The sequence below is a fragment of the Rissa tridactyla genome, chromosome 7 (assembly GCF_028500815.1).
Source record: "Rissa tridactyla isolate bRisTri1 chromosome 7, bRisTri1.patW.cur.20221130, whole genome shotgun sequence".
Classification (NCBI taxonomy): domain Eukaryota; kingdom Metazoa; phylum Chordata; class Aves; order Charadriiformes; family Laridae; genus Rissa; species Rissa tridactyla.
Genome location: NC_071472.1, coordinates 50,012,938 through 50,029,026, shown reverse-complemented (window position 1 = coordinate 50,029,026; position 16,089 = coordinate 50,012,938).

The window sequence follows — 16,089 nt, the reverse complement described above, 5'->3', positions numbered from 1 at the left end:
TTTTTAACCTGTTAAAATGAGAACATAAACCAAAGTTGATCTGCAGTCGGCGTCTTCTGCACATTGCTTATTAGCGCAGGGTTTTGCCTCAGCAGGGGGAGCAATTTCTGAAGATACAATTTGTCATGCTGTAATAGAATCTGAAGTAGATGACAGTTAGTAATTATGCGCATAAGCATTTGTTTAATTGTTCTTGTGTAATTGATAATAGGCATTTTAGGTCAAGCAGAATATCTGTTTCCATCAGATAGAAAGAGTGCTCTCAACATAAATTCATACAAAAGACACAGAAGGAAAAGGAAAGATGCAAGTTAAAAAATAAATAGCGCTCATAAGAGGCGAAGCAAAACTGTGTCGGTGCTGCTGCAGCATCGGTGCCTGGTGCTCTCCAGAGAGCAGTTCGCATCCGTGGAGAATGAAACTGCTGCATTCGCCAGCAGAGGGAATTCTTTCCTCTGGCTAAAGGAAGAGCCACACACTGTGGCTCAGGCGGTCGTGGTTTCCTCTGATGTTGTTTTGTAACCCGTTAAGTCTGTAAAGTCACAGAATAACTTGGGCTGGAAAAAAGGATGTTATCTGCTGATCTAACTGTGGAAAGTATGGCTCAGTTCACGTAACGGGGCCCTGTATTGTGGCTGTGGTCGATGCAGAGGGTGATGGCTTCGGTTGTGTTTTATTTGTCATTACAAGTTGTGGCAAATATGCCAATAGGTTTCTTTAAGAAGGGAAAAAAATTTGAAATCATCCTGAAGGCCACTTTCTGGTACCACCTGCAGAAATAAGATGGAGTTTCATATAAACAGAGGCTAACACTGGCTTTTTAGGAAGATAGACTTGATCGTGAATCCAATTGACTGTGAGGTTAATGCTAATGGCAAAAAGTCCATGGGAAAATTTGGCGCAGGATGCAAACTGAGCTTAGCAAGGTAAATTCTGCTGGAGATCTGTCTCATTTGATATGGAGGAAGCATTCCCTGCACGTGTCAGGTCATAACACCGAGGTTTAAAAAGGAAAGGAAGAAAGAGAATTCTCTATTTGAGAAAATATTTGGGCCTTTTACTCAGAGTTGAACATGAGATTTCTTCTAGAGTCTTTTGCATTCATGATGCATGTTTGTTGATGTTATTTTAATGTATGTCAGTGTATTTTAGATGTGTCCCACCGCTAGGTTTTAGTTGATGCAAGACTTTAGGCTAACAAAGTGGAGTCAAAGGCCAAAATCTTTCACTTAGTCAGTGGAGGGGTAACAACTCTGAGACAAATGCACAGAAGTAAGAGGTCAAAATGGATCTTGCTGTTGCTTGGACATGTGCACTTGCAGGTGGATTGCAGTTTTGAAGCAAAATAAAACTTCAAAAGGTGAATCCAGTTGTTGGTTCATGGAGTTTCCAAAAAGGAAGGAAACGGTAACTCCAGTAACTAATAAGCAGCCTGTACCCGAACTGTATTTTCACCTGAAGCTCTTCTGTTGTTTACAGCAGGTAAGTCTGATATTTTCTCAGTCGAATCCCTTGTTCAGTATTGATGTTAATAATAATGACACTTATTCTTGGAAAACAATCCATTTCAAAAGTGAAATGATCCCTTACGCACATGAAGGTTTTGCTCTCGGAAGCCGTGCCTTTGAAACGAGAATCTGAAGGTACTTTCTGTACAGTCTCGGTGTGCTGACAATGTTCCTGCTGCTGCTTCTACACCTATGAGTATTTGCTCACGTATGTTCTTCTTGATTGTCTCTAGTGTTGAGACATTTCCTCTGAGCAGACAGTGACTATGAGAGACTTACTGCAATTACAATCACGCTTTTTTCCAAAAAGGAAGTAAATCTGGTTGAGTTGGCAACTGGACCAAAGTCCGCAGTAAGCTGGTCTATCAGGAGTCACATACCGCTTGGGTTGTTTGTTTTTTGAATGTTTCCAAAAACAGTGTTGTTATGTTTACCTGGAAATGAACTATTGTTCTTATTTTATGGCCCTTGAAGATGTTAAACTGATATGTAAGCAAGCACTAGCGTGCATCAGTATCACTAAGGATGATGCCAGAGAAGCTGGTGTCTCTGGAAATGAAGCCATCTCTTGCTATATTTATCAGCTGCAATTGGAGCATTTGTGCATCATTAAATGATGACACTTCCTCAACGCAGTTGTCTTTACTGCCTAGTGATACATTTTCAGAGCACTCACAGCGGTTGTTGTTCACAAGTGTGATAATTCCACAGTGTCATTTGAGTCATTTGTGCATTTTCAATATTGAAAACTGAATTTGAATCCAAGAATGTGATCTGTAGTTGTTCCTATCGTGGATTTCCTCTGTTAAGGCTTTTAGGTATTGAAAGCGCAATTAAAAAAAAATAATTCTAATTACCAAAGATGTTCCTACGTGCTGTTTTCAGTAGTAAAACTTTTATTGGTTTGGAAGCATACTAAGGGCCACTGAATAGATGAAGGGATCATGTCGCTGCCAAAACACTGCAACCTTTTTGTGCTGTTGAATGTCTGTTACTTCCCAGATCAAAACAAGGACTCTCTGGCATTAGCAGAGCCCATTTTGTCAGATAGGAGGAATTATGAAATGAGCTGTGCTGGGATTTTGACCACATGCCTGTGTGTGTGTCTGAAGTGCTAAAAATAGGTGGTCCACACTTGAAGGTAGTTGGGTAGCCTTCCTTTAAACCTGGAGTAAAGTCCATCAACTGAATGGCTTTTTTGTGTTTCTCCTGGGAAGAGAGAGACCCAGCAGGGAAAGGACCTTCTTAAACAAAAAACCTCTTATTTCCCCCAGTGTGATGGGGAGCATGGACGCACCACTTCCTGCAGATGCCCTGCTTCCAGAAGGGGTTGACCATTCCCGCCTCCCTTTAAATCTTAAAAGCTCAACTCCAAAAGTCTTTTTCATCTTCATCCTATTGTTTGCATCTGTTGTGGAGTTGCTGGTTATGGCCGGAGTATGTCCTCCTGTTCCCTGCACTCCTTGTGCCTGGCACAGCAGATCGTGTCTCTGCTTTTCTCTATAGCACGGATTTACCCGTTATCTGCAGATCGGGGCCATCAAGTGTCCTGAGAAAGTGCAGGGCTCGCGGGCACAGCTGCCCTGCTGGCCCAGGGCCCGGAGGATTGGCCGATGTGTTAATTGCAGCTTTTGTTATGCTTTTTCCCTTAGGCCCAGTAAATTGAAACGAGAAGTTAGTAAAATGCAGTCATCCATGCTTGCTGATTTATGGTTTCAGGAAAATAAAAACCTGACAGAAGCTTGGAAGATTGTGCCTTTTGTTTGGGACAAGCCTCTAACTTCCTTGTTCACGTGTAAAAGATTTCCTGTTTGTGAAAATTAAAAGCAATGTTTGATAAGGTCCCTTTAGCAAAATCAACCACTAGGTAGAAAATATATTAAGGATGCTTTTGAATTTAATATAAATCAAAATTTTCTGAGCATATTTGTAGAATCTAGAAATGCTGCCCCTGCTGATGGTTGCTCGCTTCGTGGGCCTCACAAAGAAACTAAACCAGATGGGTGACATCCTGGCTGTTTGATTATATAGACGCACAGACTCAAGACTCTTGGATTTTGGGGGATTAAATTGTGTTTGTCATTGCAACAGACTTTATCAGTTTTCCTAGTTTTTGTAATTTAGTCTGGGCAAACAAACCCGTTGGGCTCTGAGGAGAGATAAGTGAGCAAGACATGGGGGTGTCCGTAGGACGTGTCGTAGGCTCATGTGGTTGTTCATCTAAAAGCATAATTGAAAGGACTCTGGAAAATCAAGTTCAGTCTTTTGTTTAAATTTCATGAAAAATGACCTCAAGACTGAAAATCACAAGGCAAATTTCTATTACTTTGTTAAACTGCAGTTAATCGTTGTGCCTGAACGCAGTCGGTTGCCAGCAGCATTTGCGTCTTGTGTGGCAGTGATGGCCCTGCAGTAGCCATGGGGATAAACCTGGCCTAAACTGCTTTCCTGTGTTTAGCCAAGCCTGTGAGAAGCGCAGAGACAACCAAAGCATGTATGGCTACTCCTTTTACAACTAAAAAAGATAAATAAACAAGTGTGACAAGAACATCCATTTGTACAAAAGCCCATCCAGCAGGCGCTCTCTGTTAATTGTTAGCGTGGAAACAAAGGAGGAAAAATAATGGCAAAATCCAACTTTCATTTATATTTAGGTTCATTCCAGACAGATCTCTCAGAGTTAAATCTTCCTTTGGATGGATCTGTTGCCATCCTGCTGCGTGTTTCCAGTCCGATCCCCACGGCGTAGGCTTCCATCAAAGTCATTACTCGCCTGTCGCCATTTGGGGCTGGACGAAGGGATGGGTAGAAGGAACGATGTGAATCTTTTCTGGTGAGTAGCGCAGTGTGAGCTACCTGACAGCAGTTCTTGAAAGCTTTTGGATTCTGATCTTCTGCATAGTCTTTCGCTATAAACCCTCACCTCAATGACTCAGCCGTTCATGTCTCTTGTCGATATAAAATTGTAACAGCAGAGCTGAGGCAGCTGAATTTCCTGTCCCACCTGACCTGACTTACTGAACCTCGCCTTCAAACTCATAAAGCTTTTTTATTTAAAAATCATGACTGGAGAGCAGACAGATGTCCCTAGGTGGGTCGCATGCTGCTTTTGTTTATCAGAGTTCATGCAGCTCCATCCCCTGCAAAAAAAATAAATACAGGAGCAGATGCTTCACAGCCTTTGTTAAAGTGTTTGTCTGAACTCTGAAAATACAGGACTCCTTGTACTCGGTTAAGCAACGTTATTTATCTTAGTACTGCTGAGGCTTTTTTCAGCATTAGATTTTTATTGGGTGCAAAGTACAAATGAATTAGCTCTTAGAGCTCTTCTGTATCATAACTCTGCTTTCTGGATTTTGGAAATAGTCTATCCAAACTGCTCTCAACATTTCGTAGCAAGTTGTTCCAGTTCTATATAACATGCTAAAAATAATGCGCTTCTCCCTTTTCCAGAAAGTGGGAAGCACGGGGAGCTCATGGGGACCTTACGGAGGCAGAGTGCATGGTCTCTCGTGAAAGCAAGCAATACATTTCCCTTTTACTCAAACCGAAGGGTCAGGGTTGGTTTATACCATCGGCCTTTTCCACAGAGTGTAACACAGACTTAATACAAATGAAATATTATCATGGTGTGTGATTTTGCAAGGAACTATTGAATCATAAAATAATTCGGGTTGGAAGAAGCTTCAGTAGTTGATCCAGGGCAGCCTTCTGCTCAAGGCAGCGTCATCACTGAATTTGGGCATGCCCTAATGCTTGCAGATACAGTTGATTTTTAAAAAATAAAATAAAAAGTTAAATGAAGGAATTTTCTTTTCTGAAATACTTTTTTACTTTGTCAGTTTCTGTAACAGCCAGGTCATCTTATCAAAACTTTCAGATCTTGTCTGCAAATACATATCTTCTTACTGAATCTTCTCTAGCTTTTTATTTCCTCAAATTATCTTGCAGCTTATATTGTCTTTACAGCATCCATTTGAGAGGTTTTTATGGTCAAACTGAGGCAGCAGGAAGGAACTAAACTGGAAAATAAATTGGAAAAGTGGTGGATTATGTGCTGGCTGTGTTTGGAGTCAAAGAAATAGTTTGAGGTAACAGGCTTAACTCAATCTTAACATCAGAGAGAAGTTTGGCTGGGTATTTCAGGAGCTCCGGGAACATGGTTAATATTGTTTAAAATTTGCTGAAATGTGATCTAGAAAGCAGAGTATTCATCTAAACTTTCTTTATGTTTAGCGTACAATGGCTGAGACAGTTTGCAGATGAAAAATTGTCCCTTTACTTCATGCAGCATTTTGATGGAGAAAATATTTATCTGTATTATAAATAAACCTGGGCCTCCCAATGAGAAACTGCAGGGAAACTGAAGAGTGCCTGTGAGTTAAGAACTGGATAACAACAAAGGAAAGCTGCTGCTTCAGAGCCAGAAACAGGATCCAACACCACCAGTGGCAAATTAAGAAAGCCTTACAAATGATGTTTGTATTACGATGTTTGGAGTAACGAGACAATGCAAGGAACAATGTGATTACAGAGATCTGGCCCGGACATTGTTAGACAGATCCCTCCTCCAAAGTGCTCCATTGACATTTTGACAATTGCCCCCGTGTACCGCGCTCGATGCCAGTGCCACGCGGAAGGGAACGTGCCACGGAGAGAACAGAGTGTGCAGGATTTGGGCATGAAGGCTTGCCCGAGGTAGGGAGGAAGAGCTCAGCAATGGGGATTGGGTGAACGTACACTGATGTGATGCAGCCTCAAAGCAAACTAGATTAGGACCGAGAGCTCGGCAGAAGCCAGGAGAGTGTCCTGCCAGCAAGAAAGGTGAAGAGCACCCGCAGCCTCGTTAGCAGGAGCCGAGCCAGCAGACTGAGGGAAGGGATTATCCCCCTCTGCTCAGCGCTCGTCGGGCCACATCAAGCGTACAGCGCCTGCTTCCCCGAGCCCCCTCCGGTCAACACTGACGAGGGGGAATTGCAGAGATGCCGCCAGCCTCTTTGGTGGCGCAAGGTGGGAGGATGGAGGCAACAGGCAGAGATTTAAGAGCAGTTCTGACCTGACACAAGGAGAAACTTCTTCACCAAGAGGGCAGTGCAGCAGCGGGACAGGCTGACAGAGTGGCTGTGAATTTCTGTTGCAGGAGGTTTCCAAGAACCACCTGGATAAAAGCCCCAGCTGCCTGATCTGGCTGCACACCCACCCTGCTTCAGCAGGAGGCCGGACCAGAGACCTGAGGGCCCTTCCAGCCTGAATTCTCCAATGATTTGAACTCGTTTCCAAACTCACAAGGGAAGAACCAGCTGAATTTTTAAGCTCTGATGGTCAGATGTTCGTGCAGCAATTTAAATCATGGCTCAGTGCTTTATTTGGATGCTGGAGGTTTTCTTTTGTGATCCACCAGCGAACAGAAAGTTCGATGACTTTTTGTTAGATAAGGTTTTCCTTTTGATATGGAGTAAAACCCCTTTGGATCCAGATTTTTTTAGATCAAACCCATTCACATTGTATGAGCTTCTTCAAGGGGCAGGAAAAGATTCTGCGCAGGAAGACCCAAACGATGCACATGGACCATTAGCGCATGCTCATGTTTATGACCTTGCTTATGAGCAAGTGAGTTGTAAATGTTTGCTTGCCATGTGGTCTCGCCTTTTCATCTTCAGTTTTGATTATAAAAATGTTCCTGTTTAAAAGACATACGCAAGGGAATAAATCTCTGGGCCCGCAGCCTCTTATAGCATAGGCAGCCCAGTATTTAACTTGTGACAAAGAGAATTTTAGTGGAAGCTTTTTGATAAAAAGTTGGCAGCATATCAGAGGACCGATTTGACCACGAGATGTGAACAAAGATGTCACACGGGGTGCTTAAACTTCTTACCTTTCCCTCTAATTATATATCTTTAAATGCTTATGAATAAATAGAGGCTAGAATAGGATTGCCTTCAGTGTATATGCTATTTTCAAATAGTGACTCAGTTAAAGAAGTCATTAAATTTTGCTCTTAGCATAATCCAGAGATTTGACTGCTTAACAAGGCACGAGGCAAACTAGCAGCAGTTTAAAGTGGAAAGAATTAAGAGCACCTGAAGAATGCTTAGCTTTTGGCACAAAATCTGTGGGGATAAGAAGCTTGGACTGTTGTTTAACCTATTTGATTTAACTGGGACAAAAATGCTAGCTATATTTTAAAGTCGCCTTCTCTTTCATGTGAGTGGCAGGCACATCAGCAAAAGATAGGTTGAGTGTGAAGAAGGGTAGAGTTCAAATAAATAAATAAGATACATTAAGGGTTGATTAAAGGAAGGTAAGGGATAGAACACAGATGTGAATATCCCCCCCTAATATATTTCACTCTCAGCTGGGTTCGGTCTTGCTTCCTTTGACTGCTGGGCTTTGATGTTTCAGGGTAGAACGCAGACGCCTACTTTACCCAGGCTTTTGTGTTCAGGGCAGCATTGACCCTTTGTCTAACAAGTGCTCAGGCAGGTTATAAATCTGTAACATTGCACTTCACCTTTTGTATCTTGCTTAATGACCTTTTAAAAATAAATGCAGAATAGCTGAAGGGAACAGTATCAGCGATGGAAAAGCTGACACGTACGCAACCTGAGCTCTGATTTTTCAGATCGCTCCAGTCTGTTAAACAAAACTTCTTTTTCTTTGCTCTGTGGTTAAAAAAAAAAAAAAAAAAAAAAAAAGAAGAAGAAAAAGGGGGACAGGGAGTGTTTTCTTAGCTGGGTTCTCTGTCTTATAATTCAGCTGTAAACTGCCTACTGGAAAAATGCTGCACAGTTACTAGCCTACAGAAAGACCTACAGTCATTCAAATATGAAAATAGATTCTTTGCACAAATATCTGCTATTTTGTTTTCAGAAGTCTGTGGAAAGGTGTTGTTTTAAGGGACTTTTGCAAGAGCCATTGGAAATGGCATTGTTTATTTCTCTTGCATGAAAACAGTCATTTAAGATTCTCATCAGGCTCCTTTTCTGTTTCCCACAGTACTAAATTTAATGTATGTGGCCTTGATATGAAAAAATATCCATGAATGCATGAAAATGTGCACTATTGCAGAGGAATGTCTTACTATAAAATGATCTCCATCTGAATGAAAGGAAAACTGAAGTTTCCCACCATTTCAAGCCGGTACAATAGTTTATTTTGGTGATGATTATAATGGGTATTTTGGATTCATACGTAAAATAGTGAAACACTGACATTATTTGCTTTTGTTTATGTATTTTACTTAAAATAAAAGATTACTCCAAAGGAAGGTATTTGAGGAAGACTACTTGCAGAGAGAGGCCAGATTTATTTTGGCTGGCTGTTCTGGCCCATCAGCTAGAGAACAACCTGTTGAATTTACGGAGCCCTTCAGCCTGCTTACGGTTGCCTTTACTACAATTACTTCCAACGTAGAATGCCTACCCTAGCTGAACTGACTGATGCTGACAGACCCTTGCAAGCTGTAACCAATATTTTCCCATAATTTTACTACTTAGATCCCCTAAATAATTGGGATACCAAAAATCAAGGGAGTTATGGGCGGATCACTTGGATTATCTGTAGTTTTTCCACGTCCGCAGTTGTACGCCCTGGCTCAAGGTGAATAGATTCTGAGTGAGCCAGTTTTCGAGTGTCCTCGTGGCCTTTATTTTTGCTGGGGTTCTTTAAATCTTTGGTGTTATCTATTCTCCCAGTTTAACTGAAAGCCTTGCGATTCGCATGCGGTTTTCCTTCAAAGCCACAGCAGTTATAAGGTCAGTCTGAGAAATGTATTAGATACTTTACCTCGTCACGGCACACGATGCAGTTGCTGGCAGGGTGGCTGTAAAGCTCTGCTCTCTGCTTTGCAGGAGTTCAGACCCCTCGTGTGCCACACGGCTGGGTTAGCTTCTGGGTGCTGTGCTGTACCCTATATGGGACTTTATTTGTTTTGTTGAGGCCCTAATCGAATTTTTATTTCAGAATATTAGTATTTTCATCTAGTCTTTGCAGTTACCTGCAGGAGAGACCCTCATGTGGCAGGTTGTTCCCTGGCTGCGCGTTTCAGTCTATCACTTTGGACCTTTGGCCTTTACACAGATGATCCTGCCCGGGTTACAGATTCACACCATAAATCACTTTGATTTAATTTGTTAAAAACTTCCTGCTTTAACAAATAGCGTTCTGGATCGATTCGGGTTAAAGTGATGTTGATGCCTTGAGTCCAAATGCATGAAACATGAACAGTAGAGAGCAGCTTTCTAGAAAAGAAAAGACAAGACTGTTAACACTGCATTTTGCTGTATGTTATTGTTTGGCTTGCTTTTTTTTTCAAAAAAAAGGAAAAAAGGAGCAAGGGGTGGGAGGAGAGGAAACTACTGTCCTTCCAGTATTAGAAATTATGTTATTGGTGGTAGGATACTCTTAGAAATCATCAGTGATGATCAAATTCCTCTTAATAAGGACAAGAGTTTGCTGTTGATTGAGAACGTGCTGCAAGGAGCTGCTTATAAAAATCACTAAATAAAAATTCTAACCCAGGAGTGTTAAGAGCACCGGTATAAGAGCACTGCCTTTTCTTAAATTCCCTTCCAGGTAAGTTTGAAGACAAGAAAAGCAAACAAAATCCCAGGATGAGGATCGGGAGCAGAAAAGCAGGCGGCTGCTGGCCAAGCTTCGACAGAGTGTGCAGCGCAGAGAGCGTGGTACGGGGTTGTATTGAAAATGGTCTATTTGCCACAGAGTATCCTGGGGTAATTGAATGCTCTGTAATGAGGGTGCAGGATGTGTTAATCATTCCATTTCAGCTTTCTGGACAGGAACTTGGCAGTAAGTTAGAGTGAAGCAGGCACTGATACTGAAGTTTTTATTACCGCTGCCCATGCGACCGGCAGGTTTTATTATTGTACCGTTCTTCCTGATTTGCTAGATGGAGAAGCAAGTTACGCTATCGCTTCTATAGGCTCTGCTGGGGGCAACTTTTGAAAAATAACTTTCATAAAGTAAACTTCTACTTTCTTGTGTGTTGGAATTTCTTTACCCTTCTCTCAGTCTTCTTTTTTTCTTTTTCTTTTTTTTTTTTTTTTTCCCCTTTAGGCCTCTGTTTAGTCTGTTTCACCAGAAAGTTGCAAACTCTAGGCAGCTCTGTGTCCTGGAGAAGTTAAGGCTTATTTAGCCATATATGTCTTAGTCAAAGAGGGGAAATGAGCTATTGGAAGAGTTAATTCCATCCTATATAGCTTACTGTCCATGTTCTTTTTCTTCTGTAAATGAATTTTATCTGTCAGAGGTGATTCTGCGTATTCTTCTGTTGTACGGCCCTTTTATAAACGTCCTCTGTGTGTTGTCTTGTGTTAGTGAAACAAGCCACCAGGTTTCACCAAGCCGTCAGCTCTTTCTTGGGGCTGAATCTGTTACTGGGATCATTCAGTACTTGCTGAGAAACAGTCAGGCGCGATTTTTCTTCTTAATAAGCTTTATATGAAGCATCTGTAAATCACGAGCTATGGATTGCCCCTTGTCCTACCAGCTCTTCTCTGTCACAGTCTCAAAATATTCCTAGGGTTGCAGTAGAAATTGCACTGACTTTTAAAATATATTTCCATGTAATATGAATGTTTGTGTTTTATGAGCGTAATAGCTGTTTTTTAAAATAAATCAATCTTGTTCCATAACATGTACATTCCTATCTGTGGGACCATAAACCCAAACTTCCCGTTTATGCTCTGGCACTGCAATATTAACAATCAGGACAATAGAAATCTTTTTTAGGGGTTTTTATGAGTGACACTGGAGTCCTTCTTGCAGTGCTTGATAAGACACCATGTTCTCTGCCAATCAAACTGTTGTAAAACCATTGAAGTAAATGGAGCTTTGGCAATTGTTCTGCTCACAACCTGCTTCAGGGACTTCACCTGAGCTCTATACACAGGGACACTCCTTGGGCTGGGACTGTCCCAACACCCAGTTCCCAAAATGTTTGAGCTATATCAATGATTTGGAGCACCGAAATTCTCTGAGGACATGAAAATTCATGGTGAATCCTCAATTTTATTTATTTATATGTGTTTTGCTGCACAGAAAGCTGAGTAGCCATCAGTTGCAGGGAATTTCAGCTGAAGGGGCTGGAGGAAGACCTCAGCACCTCGGTGGTTGTCGTTGCATCGTTATCCTGCTCTTTTAAGCACCAACTTTTCTTTACCTGAGGGAGTTTACTGTTTTTCTCTCAGGATTTTTCATAGGTTCAGCAGTGACTGTTGGGTTCCAGGACACACATTATGTTTACTGCATGTAACAATGGATTTTGTGCCACGATGAGAGTTTCATGTACAACAAAATCAAATTATTCTAGGTGTTCAGAGGTACAGCATTCTTGATAGAAAATGTCTATGATTTATTTAGGGCTTAATCTCAACATCAGCACAATCAACAAAATGTAAAACTTTTGCCTTCCTTTCTCTCTCATAAATCCTTCATAACCACACATATCTGTAAACTAATCAATCAAGATCTTTCTCCTACGTGCTGGGAACAACGAGTAGTCTTAGTAATGTGGGAAGGGAATGGCTGCTGGCATTATGAAGGTAATTTCAGTAGATGGACTCTAATATATTTTTTGCGAGGTTCTCTTCATATAAAAGGATAAAAAGAAAGGGCATTGAAAAGTTTAGCTAGGAGGAGACAGATGGTAAGAAAACAAAACCCGTAGTTATTAAAATAGTGTCAGCTGTTTGGAACTTTTTTAATCAGAACTGTGTTTGAATACTAAATGTCTAAACAATTTCAGAAGATATTAATAGGTAAAAGATAATAAAATGACCCAAATGTATTACAATCTTATACCTTTAAATAATATGCCTTTAAATGCAAATTGCATTCAACTGCGAGAAGGGAAATAACGTCCCAAAGGCGTTTCAATTAATTGCTGTAGTTAATTACGCTCATAATTTTACTTGTGTGACTAATTATAATCAGGTTTTATGGGTGTATATGGATTTGTTTCTGATACTAAAAGCCCCAAACAGCGGGTTATTTTTAGGAAATATATTTAAACTTCATCACGAAAACTGCACGTTCCCCTTCTCCGCAGTTGGCTTGAATGAGTCATGTCTGTGTTCAGAAAGAGTTTGGAGGGCACCGAGATGATAAACTGCCCCGGCTTTACCCACCATGGCCGAGGTCGCCATGGCCCTGGTGAGCCCTCACTCTGTCGCCCCTGGTCCCAGATTCTTCCATTGCTTCTTACCCGGCAATAGGCCCCGAGGCGTTGGCCGGCTTCTCCGACAGTCTGGAAATGTGCTGGAAACATCCCTCCTGTCCCCCGGAGCTGCTGGTGCGGCACTTTGCACCTCTCAACCGGCCCGAAGCAATGCTGTCTTGGGGGATTTCCTGGAGGTGCAATGTTTGCTGCCGTGTCTCCGCCACCTGAAGCCCCAGGGCTACCAGACCTGAAACACGGTGGGGAAGGCAGCACGGGGCCGTTTTGTCCTCCGAGAGAGGCCCCGGCAGATGCCCACAGCAAAGGGGTTGCCGGGCTTGTTGGGCTCCCCTCAGCCTGACTGAAAGGGACCCTCAGAAGATGGCAGCCAGCAGCAGGTGAGGTCTGTGGGTGCCCAATCCCTAGCCTGCCACCACTGCTGTGCTGAGAGGATCCTTTTCTCTTTTTTCCCCTTTTTTTCTTCCCCACCCCCCCTTTTTTTCTTTTCAGTTCAATTCTTAAGTGCTGCCCTGCCTGGCATTTGAACCTGACTTTGGTGGCAGTGGGTGCTGCAGGCCGCCATGCCCACCTCAGAGGGGCCACAACCCGTCTGTGCTGCCGCTTCCCACAGCCTGCGACCGGCAAAGCGGTGAGTCAGTCCTGCCTTCAAAGGACATTACAAACAGGGAAATAACACCGAGAAAAACAAGGTGCACAAAGACCTGTCAGGCTGAGCACTGCCCCGGGGTAGGGGATGCTTCAGACAGGCATCCCGGGTCCCTCAGCTGCATCCTCACGGGTTCATCTCCTTGTGTGGAAACAGACGCTTTTGAAAGGCTCTGTAAGCAGCAAGTGAGAGACGCAGCGTACAATGAGGTGGTTTTCGGATGGTTTTTGGGGTGCATTTCCACAGGTGATGGTGCTCCACACCGGATCGTGGTCGGCCGCGTTGTCCCCGCTGTCTGTGGGGAGCAGCCCGTCAGGCTGGGCAGCGTGGCAGGAGCTGCCAGGCTCCTTTCCCTCACGTGTACGTCTTTGGTGCCTCTCAGCTGGAGTTTTATTGGCTTTTCCACAGGTATACAGTAATTTACTAGTAAATCCTACATTTCTTTTTTTTTCCCCCTCTTAATTTATGAACGATTTTCCCCTATATGAAACGTTTTCCACAGGCACCTCTGGCTGCACAGAGCTACCATGACATTTTTTTCTCCGTCTTTGAAACTTCTCTAAATCCCATGTCATTTGTAGTGCATATTGGAAGAAAATCACCACATCCACTTTAAACTCTATTGAAGAGACCCTCACATCTCTAAGCATAATCATTTTTCATAGAATCACTTCTAGAATCATAGAATTGTTTAGGTTGGAAAAGACCTTTAAGATCACTGAGTCCAACTGTAAGTTTTGTTGTGGAGTGTTATCTCCTGTGCAACATGTAGCTCCCCTGTCTCTGGATCGTGGGTGGTTGATGTTACACCTGGTACTAATATATTTATTAAACTTCAAAACCAGCCTGGGAAGCTAGGTAGGCTTCTCTGTATCCTTTTTTGACTACAGATGGATGAAGGGTATTTTATGTGGATTTTGCTGTGTGACATCTCTTTAACAGGAAGGCTGCTGGTTGTCCTGGCAAACGCTGTGTTCCCTGTAAAATCCAGTTCTGGATGAGCAAGGGAGGAAAGGAAAAGGCAAAGAGCTTTATCCTTTTCTCCAAGCAGTCATCGAAAAATAATTCTGTATGGAAGAAAAGTGCATTTTGAGCTCGTGTTTGTCAGCAGGAGGAGCTGACTGTACAATGAAGCTGGCAAGTTTCTTGAAATTCTTTGTGGATAATGTAAATATATTTCTTGTGAGTAATGGCTAGGTTTCCTTGTCTCTTTCTGCTTCCTGAGAAAATGTTTTGCTGAAAACATATTGTATTAGTATGGGGTGTTTTGTGCCTGCCCCTCTTGTCATCCCCTCTGCCCCCCCCGACCCCCGCCGCACTGGTTGTCAGAAGATTGTGATAGAAGTGAAGCTGGGATTGTGTTCATATGGCAGATCTGCTCCTTCACCTCTCAAACCTCTGAAGGCTTGCACTCAAATCAAGGTCCAAAACCGGGAAAGGATTGCTTTTTTGATGCATTATACAACAGCATGTAATCTCAGCTCGGTATATTTTTAGAAATGGGGAGGATTTGCTGCAGTCTGGTGACTCCCTAGTTGCTGTTCAGCCTTACAGTGAATGGACTGTACCGCGACAGCCATTACAGGTGAACCCGAAATTGAAATGCAAGCTGCTTCCAGAGGACAGAGTTCTCATAAGCAAAGCTACATCCAAACTTTGATAATCTCTCAGAATGTTTTGGTCTTTGCAGTCTTGAACATGATCAGTTCATGCGTCTAGTTTTCTGTAATCCAAATGCTAGTCTACCTCTGACTTGATTCAGAATAACAAAGCCCATGCTGGTCTTTTTTTTTGTTTTAAACCTAAAACATACATCTCTAGTGAATTTTATCTTCCAGTGTTGTTTCATTTTCTGTTGTACTCCAGTTTTCAGTACCCTGAAGACCGCTAAGCAGTCTTCAACTCTGGCTCCAACATATGTGAAACGTATTAGCAAAGTTCTGTGTTAACTTTTCTGTACGTGGGAAAATATTGTTCTTTCTGGGTCTTTCTAAATACCTCTGTTCCTCCCCCCACCCTTTCCTGTATTATCACAGCTTGGCTATTAGTTCTTCAGGAGTTACTGTAGTTTCACAGTGTCTTCGCAATGTAAGAAGCTTCATGCCAAATGTAGCGTAGACATAATTCTTGAAAATCTTTGCCTGAGGCTACCTGTGGAACAGCAAATTACTTTTCCATAAGGACCTTCACAAAAGAAAACCAAATGTCCCACTTCAAGCCTTCCTGTCTTCTACTGTTTTTTTCATCGAATAGCTTTTGCTGTAGATTTGTATTGATTTACTGCATTGATGCTTGTCCTGTAATTGTCACGTCCTCCACCAGAACAGAATGTGTCTACCTGGTTGCAAAGAGCTGCCCCTGACAAAGATCAGGTTGAACTAGATCATTGACACAGATGCAGATTGTAGCATTTCCCTTTTCCTCATTGGCATAAAATTCAGATTTGCCCAGTAAAATGGTCATCTTTATCTATTCAGATTTTATTCATGCTGAGGTTTGTGCTTACAGAGGACTAACCATCTTTTCAGCAGATTTTTTGTTTCTTCCTCTTAGCTATGTTTTAATATATTTCATAGTAAATAAGATCCTCCCACATCATAACTAATTGCTGTAAATGCTCCTCTCTATCCATATGGTAAACCGAGGCACAACCTAGTGAAAAGTTGTCCTTGTGATTTATCATTTACCACTAGCACTAAATGACAGTTGACCCAGATCCTCCATAGTTTCTTCCAACC